This window comes from Lucilia cuprina, chromosome 4, assembly GCF_022045245.1.
Source record: "Lucilia cuprina isolate Lc7/37 chromosome 4, ASM2204524v1, whole genome shotgun sequence".
Taxonomy (NCBI): Eukaryota; Metazoa; Arthropoda; class Insecta; order Diptera; family Calliphoridae; genus Lucilia; species Lucilia cuprina.
The window spans coordinates 12,964,051-12,980,936 of NC_060952.1; the positions used below are offsets into that span (position 1 = coordinate 12,964,051).

A 16,886-nucleotide genomic window follows, 5' to 3' on the forward strand; every position below is an offset into this window, starting at 1 on the left:
CCATGTCAACTGGCATTAAAAATCTTCGCATAAGCGATATACTGAATTTCTTTGTGGCTGTAAAATAGGGTGTCTCGTGGACCACTTTTAGATCTCAAACGATGCGTATTCATATACGTATATATGCTTGCATCAAACATTTTCGGTTTTTGGGGATGATGAAATTTCTATTTTTTCCCTAGTCTGGATCCACGCTTGCTAGGGAAGATGTCATTAAAACCTAGGGTTATTGAAAAGTATGCTGGGTAACTATAGATCTCACATTTGTTTAAAAAATTTCTCTCAGCAATCTATTATTATGCAGCTAAAAAATTCCTATAGAACTTTCCTTTAAGTAGTTTGTTTTCTCCTAATTTTCTGACAAATATTTTAACAATTGTTAAAAAAAACACTTGTTTAAAATAAATAAAACTTACTAGATTTTTTGTTGCTATTTTTTATACGCTTTGCAAAATTGTGTTCTTTAATTAAAAACATTAAAATTTTCCTATGCAAAAATTGACTACAGCAACAATAAAAATATATAATAAAATAAAACTAACTAATAACCCTCATGTTTTTTTTAACAAATTTAATGAAATCTTGTGCTTGTTTCAATCGACTACATCATACTGTTGGTTGTTGTTGTTGCTGCTGCTGTTTCTTCTGCTTTTTGAGTTTGAGCAACGTCATCTTTAACAACGCATTCTATCTGAAATGTATTTTAATTTTTGTTTCAAGTCAGGGTTTTTGCCAAAAAAAACGCAAAATAGCAACAGCATACATATGCACTAATAAAATAAACATTTGTTGTTAGCAGCTTTGCTCACAAATGCTGCTACAGCGCAACATTAACGCTAACGTTTCTATTTTATTTTATAATAAAAACAAATTTGTGTTGTATGAGAGTGTTTTTGTTGTTGTGGATGTTGTTGCTCTCAGTGTGTTTGCTAACTTTTTTTGCACAGTTTTTATTGTTTTTTTACTTGTTGTTTGGTTTATTTATTTTCGTATTCCCTTTTTTATATTTGCTGCTGCTCATTTTTCTTAGTCGAGTGTCTTTATTTCTTATTTGAAGTGTGTTTGTTTTTGTTCTTATTGTAATAAAATGGTGATATTTATCATAAATAGATTTTTGTGTGTTTTTGTTTGGTAATTGAGCAAAATTATGTTGTTGTTATTTGTTTGTAGTTGAGTATTGCTCTTTTTTTACTTGTATTTTTTTCATTTGCCTTAGAGAATGTTTGTTTATTTGTTTTTGCTTTAGTGGGTTTGTCTTTCAAGCGTTGACGTCAACGTTCAACGACGTTATCATTAACGCCATTGATATAGCAGACTCTCTGCAAAAAAATTGTACTCCTATTTATTTACTTTATTAAAAAAAAATTAAGCTCGCCAAAATTTGTTGTTGTGTGAGCAGCATATTTTCGGGTGTATGAGTATGTGTTTGTTTTCAATTTTAGTTGTTTGTGTAATTTTTGGTGATCGGTATCAAGGTTTTTGGCAATTTGGTTCGTATCGCTGCTATTAGTCGGTCGGTAGGTCGTGACGTTACGACGCAACGCCTCAAAACGCGCGCTTATTTATTTATATATATAAATGTAAGAGAAATATTTGCGTGTTTTTTTTCTTCTGTGTGTATTTATCTCTTTATTACTTTGAGGTGTCTTCTTCTATTTACTGTTGGTGATCGGTCGTCTTCTATTTTTGCAAATAGGTAGAAAAAAATCTTTAAGTAGCTTAAATTTTAAATACACAAACATTCTGCAGTCGCTCCAAACACAAAAAAAAACTAAAGTGAATTTGTGTTAGTGTGTAACACTCACACACTCACTTTTTATATGTAAAATAATCGAAACCATATGTTTTGTTGTAGGAAATTCGTAAAAATTTTCTTATTGTGGCAAACCTACTACTAAAAACGTTGGCAGTAGCTGCGCCAACAAAAATTTTAGCAAAACGATCGTAGAGTAGTGTGTGTATGTGTGTTCAAAAATGTGCGATTCTCTCTTTTTTTCTGCTATTTTTTAGTGCTCTCTAATACTAAAGTAAAGAAAAAAAACTGAAATAATTTTTGGTGTAGTTGGTTGGTGGTTCGCAACATTAAGTTGATCATAAAAGCATTAGTTACATATTTGTAATATAACGCTTAACATAGAAAAACAAAAAAATTCGGAAACGGTTGGAACCAACAATTAAAAAAAATCACAAAAAAGCGCACACAAACAAAATTTTGCAAATTACACTACTAAGCTAATTTAATAGTAATTTGAAAATTACACAATATTAAAAAAAATATACCTATAGATATATGAAAAGAGAATAAAAGTGTCATATACATAATTATTAATAAATTTTTGTGTCTTTCTTTAGCTAAATAACATAACAAATAAATTAAAAAAAAAACAAAATTTATTAGAAATTAATTAAACAAAACAGATACCTATAAAAATTTAAAACCAACAAGTGCCTTAATACAAAAAAAATAATAAACAAAATAAAATTATAAAAAAAAATAATTTTTTTTTAATAAAAAAATTAAAAAAAGCTTAAAATCAAATTTTATTTTAAAACACATTATATAAAAACCTATTTACATTAAAAACAAACAAAAAAAATATTTTTATAAAAAAAATTATCCCTTATCCCCCTAAAACCAATAAACACGCCTGAATCAAACATGTGCCGTTTAAAGTTAATGGTGTAACATTTTTTAACGTAAAAAAAAAAAATTACAAAAAATATTGTTGGTGCTGTGTTGTCAATGAAATAATTCGGCTTTTAACAGTTTTTTTTTTCGATTGGAAAACAAATTTAAAATAAAATTATAATAATTTTTAAAAAATTCAAATTACTATATAAAACAAAATTTTAACGGAAATTTCAAACAACTATAAGCTGCTCACCTTTCTTGGGATTATTACTATTGCCATAACTACCTTATTGGATTTATTTTATATTATTTCTTTGTTAACCCCGGAGTTTTAATAAAAAACCGCAAAAATTCAGCCGAACTTTGGATTACAATTTTTAACCAATTATTTTCTATCTCAAAGGTTAGTATTACAAGTTACCTTCATACCTACATAAATAAAATTTGCAGTAAATTTTTTTCATATCTGCAAATGTTTAGAATGACTAGTGTCAACAACTTTTCATTTTTTAACCTTGATTTGTTTATATTTTAGGTTAATAACTTTATACCCCTGTATTCATAAACGTTTAATATAGTTATTGATGGTTTACCCCTTAATTACAAACAATATTTTTATTTTATAAAAAGCTTATAAAACAAAATGTCCATAGGAAAACTAACTTATAAACTTTTTATAAAATAAAAATTTTGATTGTGAATATACTAAGTAATAATAAATATAAACTAATTACAATGCATAGATTTTTAGGCCAAACTTTTTTAAACATTTTGAATCGATTTAATGTGTTTTAAGGTGTTGAAACCGTAGAAAATATAGATTTTTCTTAATCGATTTTTTTTTCTCGAAATTTGGTATTAAATATTTTTATATATTAGTAATATTCTATGTAATTATACAAACATACTTATGTGTTCGATTTTCTGATGTCATTATAAATATGGATCTTTATTATATAATTTTATTTAAATCGGTAATTTTATTTTGACCATCACTTTTTTCGGTTAACATTAATTGATTTTATAAAGATTCCTATACAGTATTGTTCGAAACCTAAGCAACTTTTTTTTTGAAAATTTATATTTATTTTCTAATTTAATTTTATAAGAGCAAAAATAAAAAAGTACTAACAAAAAAATTACTTTAACATTAATTAAGTGAACTATTTTCGGTGGAAATGATGTTTATTGACTTCCAAAGAAGTGAAAAGAATCCTAATTTTTATGTATATATTTTGTACTCGATTTTTTTGAATTAAACCAATTTTTATATATTTTGAGCCAAATTATTTGCGTTCTCCAAAACAACATAAAAATTACTTCCTAAGAATGACTTCAGATGTAGTGATTTTGAAATAAAATAAAAAGGACATCTATCCTGTAACAAGCCTATGTTAAAATCATTACTTCTTCAAGTCATTTTCTGTACTTTCATGGAGTAAATTCTACTTCTTTTTCGCTTCTTTGGAAGTTCTTTTGTTGCTGCGTAGTGTAGTTGGAAATGATTTTCACTAGGAGTTTAAGCAATTCTCCAGCTGCTATGTTTCTTAAGACAACGAGTTGTGACTTTGCGCTTCGAAACACCTGACAGCTTCTCTAAGGGATCTGAGTGTGAAAATTTTTATGGAAATCAAAAAATTAAATCCTATTAATCTATAACTACTATAGGATTTACTTCTTTGTAAGCGAAATGTACTTCTTTAACTTCCAATGACCGTGTTGAAATAATATGTTAAAATTTTTATGAAGAAGTATTGAAAAGAGGTTTTACTACCATTTTAACTTATTACTTTTTTTCTGGGAACCTAAATGAGCTGGGGAATTTGTAATAACTTTTAAAATTTTTGATCGAATTCAGTATTTTTTTTTTTTTTGTGGGAACGAATATTGCATGTATTTTCCACTTCCAGTTAAAATTCAAAAAATATAAACTGTGTACAGGAAACTGTGGACCATTAGTATTAACTCTGTGAACTCAATTTTTCATAATCAGCTCTTATGTTCCTGTAAAAGGACTTTAAAGTTTAAAGGACATACGATTTCAAAAGATTTAATTTCAAAGTTGCTTCAAAATAATATGATTTATTTCAATTTATCAGGATTAAAAAAGAAACATAAACTTAAGAAAAATATGTTTTGTGTCGAAAATAAGATCTTTTTAAATTTAATTTCTTTTTCGTTTTTTCTCTAAGTGAGTCAAATAAATAAAACATATAGAATGTACAGATTCCCAGCTTCCATTTGATAACAATATTAGCATCATACAATACGTAAAAAAATATATTAAATAGTCGTTTGAATTTATAAGTCCTTAAAATTTTCAAGTCCTTTTTTAAGGACATAAGAGCTAATAAAGAGAATCAAAGTTGTTCTAAGTGGAATATATTTTTACATGAATATTAACTTTTCCATGTGTGAAAGTTTTTTTTTCAAATTGTTACAAGTAAAATGTAATTGTATCATTAAAGTTTTTATTCAAAGATTGCTATACGTTTTTCTAAAAGGAATTTCATAACCTAAAGGACATTTCCAGATGATGTTAATATTCGCATCTTTTTTTGCAAAAAAAAATTACATAATATTCGTTATAATAGTTTCAGTTCTTTTTTAAGAAGTTATATAACAAAAAATCATATGTTTTTTAAAGGGGTTTGTTTAAAATAATCTTTGTGTAAAAAAAATAAATGTTTTTGCAAATCATTTTGTAATATTAATATGTATTGTACATGTACATATATTTTACAATAATATTGTTATTTTTTATTACTTAAAAAAATTTCTTATCTGTTGAAAATAATAATAATAAAAACAAACACAAAAACACAAACAATGTCTAATGAAAGTGAAATGATTTAATAAAAACTAAATAAATAAAAAAAACTAAGTCCAAAATCCACTACAGATAGTAATTTGTAATATTTCATTTAAACGTAAATGTCTACATATAAAAAGTTTAGAGAGAAAATTATGTACTTAAACTAAATAAATGAGAATTTATAACGATAAGTTAAAATTTCGAAAATATTCTACTATACTCTGGATTAGGACTAAAAAAAAAACATTCACAAACACACCCATTTTTCTTTTAATATAAATATTTAAAAAATATTTTTTAAACAGATTAAAATTTTACGAAAATTAAAAAAAAATATCGTAAACAATTAATACGACAAAAAACATTTGACCACACGTGTAGTTTAAAATTCTTATCGTAAAGACAATATATGCGAGTGGGCGAGAGAGAGAGAGAGAAAGAAAGGTATAGAAAGAGAGAGAGAGAGAGAGAGCGCAAAGATGTTATCGTATAATGGAAAAATTTCAATAATTTTTCACCAAATTACCAACAATTTAAAGTTCAAAAATCAAAATATTTGCAACTGATAAAAATAGCACAAGAAACAAATAAATTATTTTCTAAACAATACTTAACACATATTTAGTAACTGCATTTACGTTAAATTTTCATTTACTTTATAATTAAAAATTATATTAATTTCACACGCCTACACTTATTTTGCATAACAAATCAAAAATAATTTAATTAAAAGTTCATATTTGAAATATGCAAAGAAATTATGAAATACATAAGAAAAAAGCTTAGATAGCAAAAAGAAACTATTTACAGAAAAGCAGCTAAAGACAAACATAATTTTTACTAGTTCTGTAATGTTTTTTTTTTTACTTAAATTTCTAACGTCACAGACATTTTGTCATTTAAACTAAAATGATAATTAGCACTTTTTTCTAAGTAATAAACAGCATACACACACAGATAAACATTTAAATAAAACAACAAATAAACTACACAAAATTCATCATACCAACCAATTAACAGTGTCAGATAGATAAATAAATGAACATTTACACTCTATAATACTAAAAACATTTTGTAATATATTTAACCCATTAGTTCAACGTTGTTTAATTTATTAAATCTGATAGAATTTCTATAAATTTAAAAGCAATTCTATAACATTTTGATTTTAGTACTTTATAATTAGTTCACATGTTTATATACTACACCACTTTATTGGGGAGGACGAAGTCTATTGAAAATGGATAAAATCGGTCCATTTTTCATCTAGCCCCCATACAACCGTATTTTGGGCTCATAATTAAGGTAATGTTCTATTATGTGAACAAAAGTCGGCAAAACTATATAGAACTTTATAGAACTTTTAATGACATTACCGATTTTTGTAATGATCGGGCCCCATCCAAATTCCCTTCAGATAATGACTTGAAGGTCAAAATTCATTAATAAAACTTTTAAATTCTACAAAAATAACTTTGAAGTAGATGTGAATTCCTCTACCAAAATTTGTAAGGATAGGCCCATATTTACCCCTACTCCCCTTTGAGACCTATTGTAAAATTAGTTTTTTGTCAAAAATAAGTGAAAATCCGGAATATAGTTAAAAAACAAATCAAATGCTTTATTTTTTTAATAATTCCCATTTTTAACATACAGACTTGTGTAGGGTATCATATGGTCGGAAATGTCTGACTATACATTCATACTTGTTTTAATACTAATGCAGTAAGCACCACTTGAAGGACGAAAACACACCAAAAAATTTACTTTTATTTTCATTTTCATTCTATATGGATGCTATATGACCGAATTTCTGTTTCTAAGTTCAATATTGAAGAAAATCAAAATGTACCAGTTGAATGATAAAAAAGTAACTTAAACACCATTTTTATAGATTTTTTTTCAATTTGTTGTTTGCTGCAAAAAAGTTTTAAAATTTCAAAAAGTACCTTTCGAAATAAAATACCATTTAAAAAAGAAAAAGAACGATAGAAGCTCTAAGTATCGGAGTTACCCCATTAGCATATTTAGTGTTAGAAAATATGGCTATTTTTAAAATTTTTTAAATAAAATCAAATTTCCAATTTTATTCTCTTTTGGTACTTTTTTCGTCGCCTTTAATAAAATAAAAATTGCATTTCTATGTTCACTAGTTTAAAGGATACATGGGGTGTAAAAAAGTACCAAAATACAGTTTTTACCCATTTACACCCTAAAAGGAACGAACTTAAAAAAGTAACAGACACCTGGTCGTTATACCGAAAGGTATTACATTTTTGTTATACCTTCTTTAATCTAGAAGATATGAAGTTACCAAATTTACCCTTATGAGAATGATGCGTTCAACATTATGTTTGTAATTTCCATAATATACTTATGCATATAATATAGTTTTCTTGCAAAAACTTAATCCCATTTATGGGTTAAAATCAATTTTCTTTTACATTATGTTGCATTTTAGAAGATTGTCGCAAAATAGATGTCAAAGAGGGGAGGTAGGGTCACCAACAAAAACATAAGGAAATATATGTATTTATATGCGAATATCGTGCGTGTTTTTGTTTTTGCTAATAATAATGTATGCGTTAACGTCTTAAAAAAAAGCAAAAATAAATGGCTAAGTATGAGTGCATAAGATGATGAATGTTTATTATAAACATCAAACATCATGTGTGAGTGCAGTGTAGTACTATGATGATTATAATGATCATGATGGTGTTAGTTAGTTAGTTAGCAATATGTTTTATGTTTACGGAAAATGAAAAGCTGCCGACATAAATGAGTGGGTCAACATTTTCCTTTAATATAAACAAGACATTGTTGTTTGTGCTGTTTGTTGGCTGCTTTAGAATACAAACGTCTACTGGTGCCGCTACACATGCCTTTGCAAATTGGCTTACTATAATAATGCAATTGTCACTTATTTGACTTTGTAGTTGTTGTTATGTTGCCTGCAACTTTTGTTGTTTTGTAAGTGTGTAGATATTATGTATTTAAGTGTTAATGTCTGCCTTGTAATAAATTATTTTAATTTGCTTTAAATTATTATATTTCATTCTTGTTAGCTGTGCTATTATTATTTTTTAAATTTAAATTATATAATTATATTAAAGCGTTAAATACCACATTATTTTGATTTAATGTCATTCGTTTGTTTTGTCGTCTTGTTTCCTTCTTTACTCTGTCTGTTCTAATTGGCATTATAAAAATTTTTCATAAAAAATTATCTTGTATTTAAGATATTTGTCTAAAATGTTTAATTTATTGATTTTTTATTTCGACTATGCTAAGAATTTATGTAAAGATTCTTGCGGCTGTTTGCTTACTTAGGCGTATGAGTATTATAGATTTAAAAAGTAAAATGCAATTCTTATGCATTTATTGTTCATCATACGCAGTGTGGAAAATTTAAAAATTGGTATCAAAATATTAATTTTGTTAAACATATACTGAACTAGAACTGAACTAGATCTGAACTAGAACTGAACTAGAACTGAACTAGAACTGAACTAGAACTGAACTAGAACTGAACTAGAACTGAACTAGAACTGAACTAGAACTGAACTAGAACTGAACTAGAACTGAACTAGAACTGAACTAGAACTGAACTAGAACTGAACTAGAACTGAACTAGAACTGAACTAGAACTGAACTAGAACTGAACTAGAACTGAACTAGAACTAAACTAGAATTGAACTACAACTAAACTAGAACTGAACAAAGACTGAACTAGGACTGAACTAGAACTGAACTCATATCTTTTGATTCATAATTTTAACCATTTTGAATTGTTTGATTAAATCATTGCACTTTAAATAAATTAAAAGAAAGAAAACATTTATTTATTGTCTAACAATTAGGTCGCATGACAAAATTGTCACATTTATATTTATTTATATTGCAACATCTAGTCTCTATAATTTATTTAAAAAACAACATAAATTAATTTTGTTGTTTACTGTTTAGATTATTAAATGTCCGAGTTGAGTTAAATCATGCTAAAATTTATTTAAAAAACATTGTGTTTTCTCCAAATAGTTTTTTAAGGCTATTTTTAAATATATTTTGCTATTTTTGCTAGCCAACAATCACATTTCAAAGGCATTTTATAAATATATATGTAAATATATAATTATAAATTTAAAAATATTTTATAAAAATAAAATGTTTGCAAACAAATTAGAGGGGGTTACTGATGTAGTATGTGTTAATTAATGTAATAAAACCACAAATTTTAATTTATACTAAATACCGAATGTTAAGAATGTCTTTAGTAATATTAAAGTAGAATTTAAAACACATTTATTTAATAAAGAATAAGTCTTTATTCAATTAAAAATAACGTTAATGTTACAAAACATTTAATTATAATTTTAATATTCCATAATATGTGAATGTAATTATCATAACCACTAGGAAATTAACTTTTAAATATCTATATAAGTAATATTTAGTATTTGTCATTTTCATTTCATTTTGTTGACCTAAATTTGTTCCGATCTTCGTCTAAAAAAAAAAACAATCCACTTAAGCTGCTTCCCCAATGTGTGTGTGTATCGCGTTAGATATATATGTACTAAAAGATATTCGCATTTTAAATTGTTTTTTTTTTTTGCTTTGACAACATAAAGAAAAAATATCGCAAAAAAATATTTTCATGAGTGTATATTTTTGTATATGTTTTGGCGTTAAACTCATGTCATTTATTTGTGTATAGAGTAAATGTGTGGGTTGTTCATACAAAAAACCAAAAATATGACACAGTCATAAGCAAAATTCAAACTCTAGTACTTTTAAGATTTTTTTTTTGGCAAACGTATTTACAACCATAATAAAATGTTGTATTTCATACAACAGCTATAACAAAATTTTGCCCCTTAGCATTTTTTTTTTTACAAAATTTTCTATAGATATATATATTTAAAAATACCCTATAATTAGAATTGATTAGTTAAAATGACCTTTAAAAGGTCAAGTTAAGAAAAAAATTGTAAAATAGGACAAATTGCGTTTGATTTATACCATTTTTTAACTTATTTTCTTAGCTTTATATTAATAAATGAATGCTAAAGTTTTAGATATGCTCGTTCACATAGGACCAAAGCGTTCGAATAAGTTATGGATGTGATAATGATTTAATGTTTATTTTCATTTATTTCATATTGAATTTCACTGTGCACAGGTTATGCACAAATTATCGTTTTTAACAACTTTCATAAAAGCACCAGACACTTGTCCACTTATTTTTTTGAATAAACAACGATAAGTGTAACATATGTGACGCATCTGTATTACTTTATTAGATTAACAAATTTACCCGTTTAAAACTTCAAACTTCCAAAAATCACAATTTCATTCAAACGAATGATTTAATAACAAAATTTTGATTATAGACTCCAAAAAGTATCGATTTCCTGAGTCCGAATTAAAGTTAAATAGTAAAAAGTCTAAATGAAGTTTCCCTTTATTATTTATTTCTTTTTTACTCTTTAAAAGTGACCTCTTAACCCAATTAAATAGTCTATTCTTTGACTTAATACCTAATATTTTGCACTACTTACATGCCTACATACTTAATCATAATTAGGCACTCATTTAATTTTTTTTATTAAAAAACAACAACAAAGTGAAAAAGCCCAACAAACCACATAGACTTAATTTTTAAAATATTTTCACATCTCATAAGGCAAATATTTTGTATAAATAAATTCAATTAAAAATAGAAAAATATAAATACAATTTGCAATTACATTAAAACCCTAATACTTGTTAGTTTAAATCTATCCTCTGCCTAACACCTTATTTCTTTAATATTCCGCATAGTCTAACAAATACTTTATTTCAAGGTTATTTTTAACCGAAAAGCAACCAACAACAAATAAATAATGCAGAGCATATAAAACATATCAAAATGAAATGTAAAAAAAAAACATATAAAAATTTCAATTTACTTTTATTAAAACACCATTAAACAAATAAATATTCGTGCAAAATTTATTTAAAACATTTTTTTTGTTAACCCCCAAATAATCTTATTGATAACCTTCATTTCATACCTTATTTCAAAATTTTTAAACAAATAACAACAATAGCAATAAGAAAAAAACAAAACTATTTGTTGTTAACTATATATTGTGGTTAATTTTTTTCTCATGTTTTATTATCATTTCGTATTGATGTGTATGTGTGTAATTGTATTTGTGTTATAAACACTGCAAATAAAGTGGGCGCTTATTTTCGGTTATTTTGCCAAAAAAAAAAAAAAATTAACAAAAATTTCATACATATCGCATTGTATACTTGTTAAAACGTTTTATTTTTTCTGTATGTATTCAATTTTTTTACATGCATACATCCCTACTCACTCGTAGAATATTTGCACAGTTGGCGTTTAAGTACTTATTAATAGTACCAACACACACAGTGTAATACTATGTACTATAATGTATATTTAGTACTTTATACGATTATATTTAAATACTGTCTACAGTACAATACCTAAAAGTTATAATATTTGCGTTGTTAAAAAATACATAAATATTTTTTGTTGTTATTGTAGTTACAGATATGCATATGTATGCATATTTTCGTTGCTGTTTCAAATACACTTGGAGAAATTATGCAAAATGTTTACAATATATAGCAATTACAAGATAAAAAAAATTGTTTGTTATAGAAAATGCTATAAATTGATCCTGCAGAGAAAAATTACACAATTTGTTAGCTCTAGTTCAGTTCTAGTTCAGGTCTAGTTCAGTTCTAGTTCAGTTCTAGTTCAGTTCTAGTTCAGTTCTAGTTCAGTTCTAGTTCAGTTCTAGTTCAGTTCTAGTTCAGTTCTAGTTCAGTTCTAGTTCAGTTCTAGTTCAGTTCTAGTTTAGTTGTAGTTCAGTTCTTGTTCAGTTCTAGTTAAGTTGTAGTTCAGTGCTTGTTGAGTGCTAATTCAGTTCCAGTTATAGTTCCAGTTATCTAAGTTAGTTCTAGTTTAGTTTCAGTCCAGTCATACTTCTAGTTCAGTTCAGTCTTAATAATCAAGTAATATATTTCCCGAAAGTTATACATATTTGACTTTTGTTTAAGTGTAATTCTGCAAATTCAGTAAAAGCAAAAAGAAAAAATATTTTCATGTTTATTTCGTATATGGGCTTTCTTTAACATTTTAATTGAAAGCTTTTAATCTAAATTATAATGTATTCAAGCAGAATATTACTACTTTGTTTATATACATCAGCGGTAAAAAAGTATATAGTCCAATGTACAAGATATACATGTACATGTGCAAAAAGCCTTTATTTTTTCAATATATGTTTATACATAGGGTTTACAATAAATACTAACAACATAATTAGAAACAAAGTTTTTACTTTTCCATTTTGTAGTGTTTTTGATAGTTTTTCAGAATTTGTGCTGTTACACCCCCTCAAAGAAATGATCTCACAAAGATACTGTGGATATTGTTTTTTTCTTATTTTTGCATACACACACCCTTTTTGTTGTTTTGTAATCAATGTTAATTTTTATTTTAAATTTTGAGATTTTTTTCAATATTAGTTTGATATTTTAAGCATTTGTTTGACGTAAGTTCTTTCATTACTTTTAGGTTGTCATTTAAATTTTATTTGTTCTGTATTATTATATTATTTTTGATAAAAATTATTTTTAAATAACTCTCTACTCATTAGAACTACATATTTATATATATAATTTTATTCATGATGCTATTTTTAATATAGGAACTTTTTTTAAAATCAAATAAAATATTTGGCTTCTTATTGCTGATAGTTTTACAACATTTTAAAATATAATTATTACATGGGATATTGATTTGATTACAATATTTTATAATTTATTCTCTTTTCCTTTCTCCTCAAGCTATGAAAAACTTATTGTTTATTTGAAATTAATAAAACTAATAGTTGTGTCAATTGCTGCAATTTCTGAAATTTAATTTGAAATAATTACAAATTAGCTCTTATAAATATTAATATGTATTTTTTCCATCATACTCGTTCTTTATAATTAATACCAGATTGTTGTGTTTTATTTATTTATTTATTTATTTTTCTATATAAATGTATTTGTTCATAGTGTGTTAATTTCTATAAAAACTATTATTTAAATACAGCAATTAAATTTATTATGAATACACGCACTATTTGGATTGTAACTTCATATTACGAAAACAAAGGTGGACTTTTTCACATTTTCTGAATAGGGGCATAAATAATGGTTATATTAAGGTAGTAAATTACACTTGTAGTTCAATTTTAATTCAGTTTGAATTCAGGTCCAATTCTAGGTTAGTTTAGTTCAGTTCTAGTTCAGTTCAAGTTCAGTTCTAGTTCAGTTCTAGTTCAGTTCTAGTTCAGTTCTAATTCAGTTCTAGTTCAGTTCTAGTTCAATTCTAGTTAAGTTCTAGTTCAGTTCTAGTTCAGTTCTAGTTCAGTTCTAGTACAGTTCTAGTTCAGTTCTAGTTCAGTTCTAGTTCAGTTCTAGTTCAATTCTAGTTCAGTTCTAGTTCAGTTCTAGTTCAGTTCTAGTTCAGTTCTAGTTCAGTTCTAGTTCAGTTCTAGTTCAGTTCTAGTTCAGTTCTAGTTCAGTTCTATTTCAGTTTTATAGTTCAGTTCTGATTATTTTATTCAGTTTTTGTCGAGATGTAAAAAAACACGTAAAATATTTTACTAACTTTTTATATTAACAGTTTGGTATATAATATTATTTCCATTAAGAAATTTTCTAAAACAACAACAAAAATAATATTTTTTCTTTTTCTTTATTTTCAGGTAATTTTATATTTCATATATTTCTTAACAAAAGAAACAGTGGAAGTCCCCAAAAAACCCAAATGTAAAATCTAAGTAACATAATTTTGGTGTAAATGCTGAAATGTAATGATTAAGTATAAAAACCTAATTTTCAAAATATTATTGTAAAATTTATAATTTTATCCCTTAATTGACTATGCCACGTCTCTGCTGCAATTTAAATGCCTGGCAGCAAATAAACAAACTACATGTATGTATGTAAGTGTTTTACTTGCATACAAATATAATCACAATCAATTTAATAAAAACTGTGTTAGAATGACAAATCATGGTATCTATTTTACACAATGTTTGCACTGTGTCTGTCCATCGTCATTCTTACATTTGTCTTACATTTCGTTTATTCGAATGTGTGTCGTTTTGTAAATATGTGCATACGTAAGACTGCAATTGTTGAAAAGAAAAATAACGCACTCTAAACACTTGTACGAATAGTTTATAATAAATAGTTTTTTTTCATATTCTTCCCCCACTTATGATATTTGCCATACGTCCTCCCTTCTTTTGAAATTTATCTATTTATTTATTTTTTGATTGTGTGCGAAATTGTAATTTATATTGGTCTACTAAATGCAATGTAAATGAAATTGTAAGAGCAGTAATTTAAATGATTGAAATCTTTTAAATCACTTATGTAAAATTCCTATTTCCTGCAGTATAGAACAAATATAAATAATGTTCTTTGATAAGAGTTTAAAAACTTTAATAGGGGAACTTATCGACACTTTTCAAGTTTTTGGAAAGCGGAAGGTTGATAACCCAATTATTTTGTTTAATTTGTAGTTGTTATTTGTGATAATATTCTATAAGTACCAATTTATTTGGATGTTTTCTTCTATAACTTACATAGTTCTGAAGTAATTCCTTTCTTCAAGAATATTTATTTCCATTAAAAGAAGTAGTTCCTTCAAATCCCTTAATGCTAGTGCTAAACGTCACGCATCATATACGCGTAAATGCGTGAGTGCAATAAGTTTACAACAACTACAACAATATATTCATTTACTATGGTGTGCAAATCATTAAAGAAAAGTATAAAAATCTAAAGAAAAATTGCAAATTAAAATCAGAATACTTACACATTTGAAAATGTGTGCCACTGGGCGTAGGTGTTAACAGTTTGTTTTTGTTATTATCGTTGCAGTTGTTATTCTTTCCACAAAAAGCAAAAAAAAAACAATTTAAGAATAAATATTGTTAAGTTATTCTGTGTATTAGATCTAAAAAATACGTGAATGTTTCTGCAAGTACTTGTTTACTTAAGATTGTCTTATATAATTTAAAGTGTAAAGAAAAAATGGGATTTTCAAATGATTTTTATTTATTTATTTTTTTTGCGGAATTTTTAATAAAGGGTGAGGCAAAGCTGAAATTGTAAATATTGTGGGATATTTTTTTTAAAAAATTTTTATAATATTGAACAAAAATCCGAAAACAGCTGATTTTAATTATTATTAATATTTTTAAATATTTGACCTAAAAAAACGTATTCACTTACTGCACAAAATATTATAAATATATGAATGTACCAAGAAACTTATTTGTTCTCTTAATTTTACTTCATTTTTCATTTCTTAATTTCAAAATAAATTTAATTGTAATTGTACTTGTTGCCATTGCAGTTTTTCAGTTTAGCTGCTGTTTTTTTTTTTCTTTACGCAATTAAAAGTTTATGTAAATATTAACATTAATTACAAAATATAAATTTCTATTGCTGTCATGTTGTCTGTTTATTGCTGCGCTGCTGCTGCTATATATTATGCAGTGCAGTGTTGTCAGTTTCACTTAAATTATAATTTTATTACAATGTTGATGATGACAACGACAACACGACGATTACACAGAACTTTAATTTGATGTTCAAAAAAATAGAAAGAAATACTGAAAAATTGTTGTCCAGAAAAAAAAGAGATGTCAACAACATGAATCTATTTAGAGAATTTTTGAATTTCTTTAAATAAATGATTTAGGTTGTCATAGGGAATAGATTTAATACCAAGAGTGTCATGACTTTTTATTCTATTTACATATGGACAATTTCGTGTCAAGTGACCCAACTGAAAAAATTAATTTGGATGAAATTTTCAATTTAAAAAAAATTTTCTATTTAAAAAAAAATTTTTTCTCAAAAGTAAGATTTTTTGGAATTTTTCCCTTTTTTAATGAAAGTTTTGAGCAAAAGAATAGTAATAAATTTAAAAAAAAAATTAAAATTATATATTTTTCTATCTTAACTAATTTGGATAGTTTTTGCTAGGAACAATAACTGAAAAGTTACACTTATTTGAATAAAACCCTATCTGACCAAAATGTCCAACTTTGACCCCCACTAAGTCCAACAGTTCTTGACCAATAGAACTGAAAGATTGTTATTGGCTATTTATCAAATAGTACTAGCCACGGTGCAAATTGTATCCAAATCGAGTTTTTTTTTAATTGGATCTCTTGACACGAAATTGTTCCTTTAATGCTTCTACTAAGGAAACTGTCCATGAGCTAGACAGACCTTTTTCAACCTTAAAAAACCTAGATCAAGCAGCATTTGTTTTTAAAACGCAAAATAAGAAAACTATTTGATTAAATAGACAAAACAGTTAGAAAATGTGTAAAAAAATTA

General features: G+C 25.8%; 1 protein-coding gene across 8 annotated transcripts in view; it reads left to right on the forward strand.

Moving 5' to 3' along the window:
* The window catches only part of LOC111681546 (sex determination protein fruitless), a 415,139-nt gene that overhangs the window by 343,643 nt on the left and 54,610 nt on the right, over nt 1–16,886 (forward strand). Inside the window, exon 1 of one of the 8 annotated variants that reach the window (XM_023443387.2) lies at nt 2,493–3,035. The exons of the other annotated variants lie outside the window; for them this stretch is intronic. The gene's annotated coding sequence lies outside the window, so the exon portion shown is untranslated. Of the gene's footprint in view, nt 1–2,492; nt 3,036–16,886 lie in introns of those variants that run through there. 8 annotated transcript variants of the gene reach the window in all.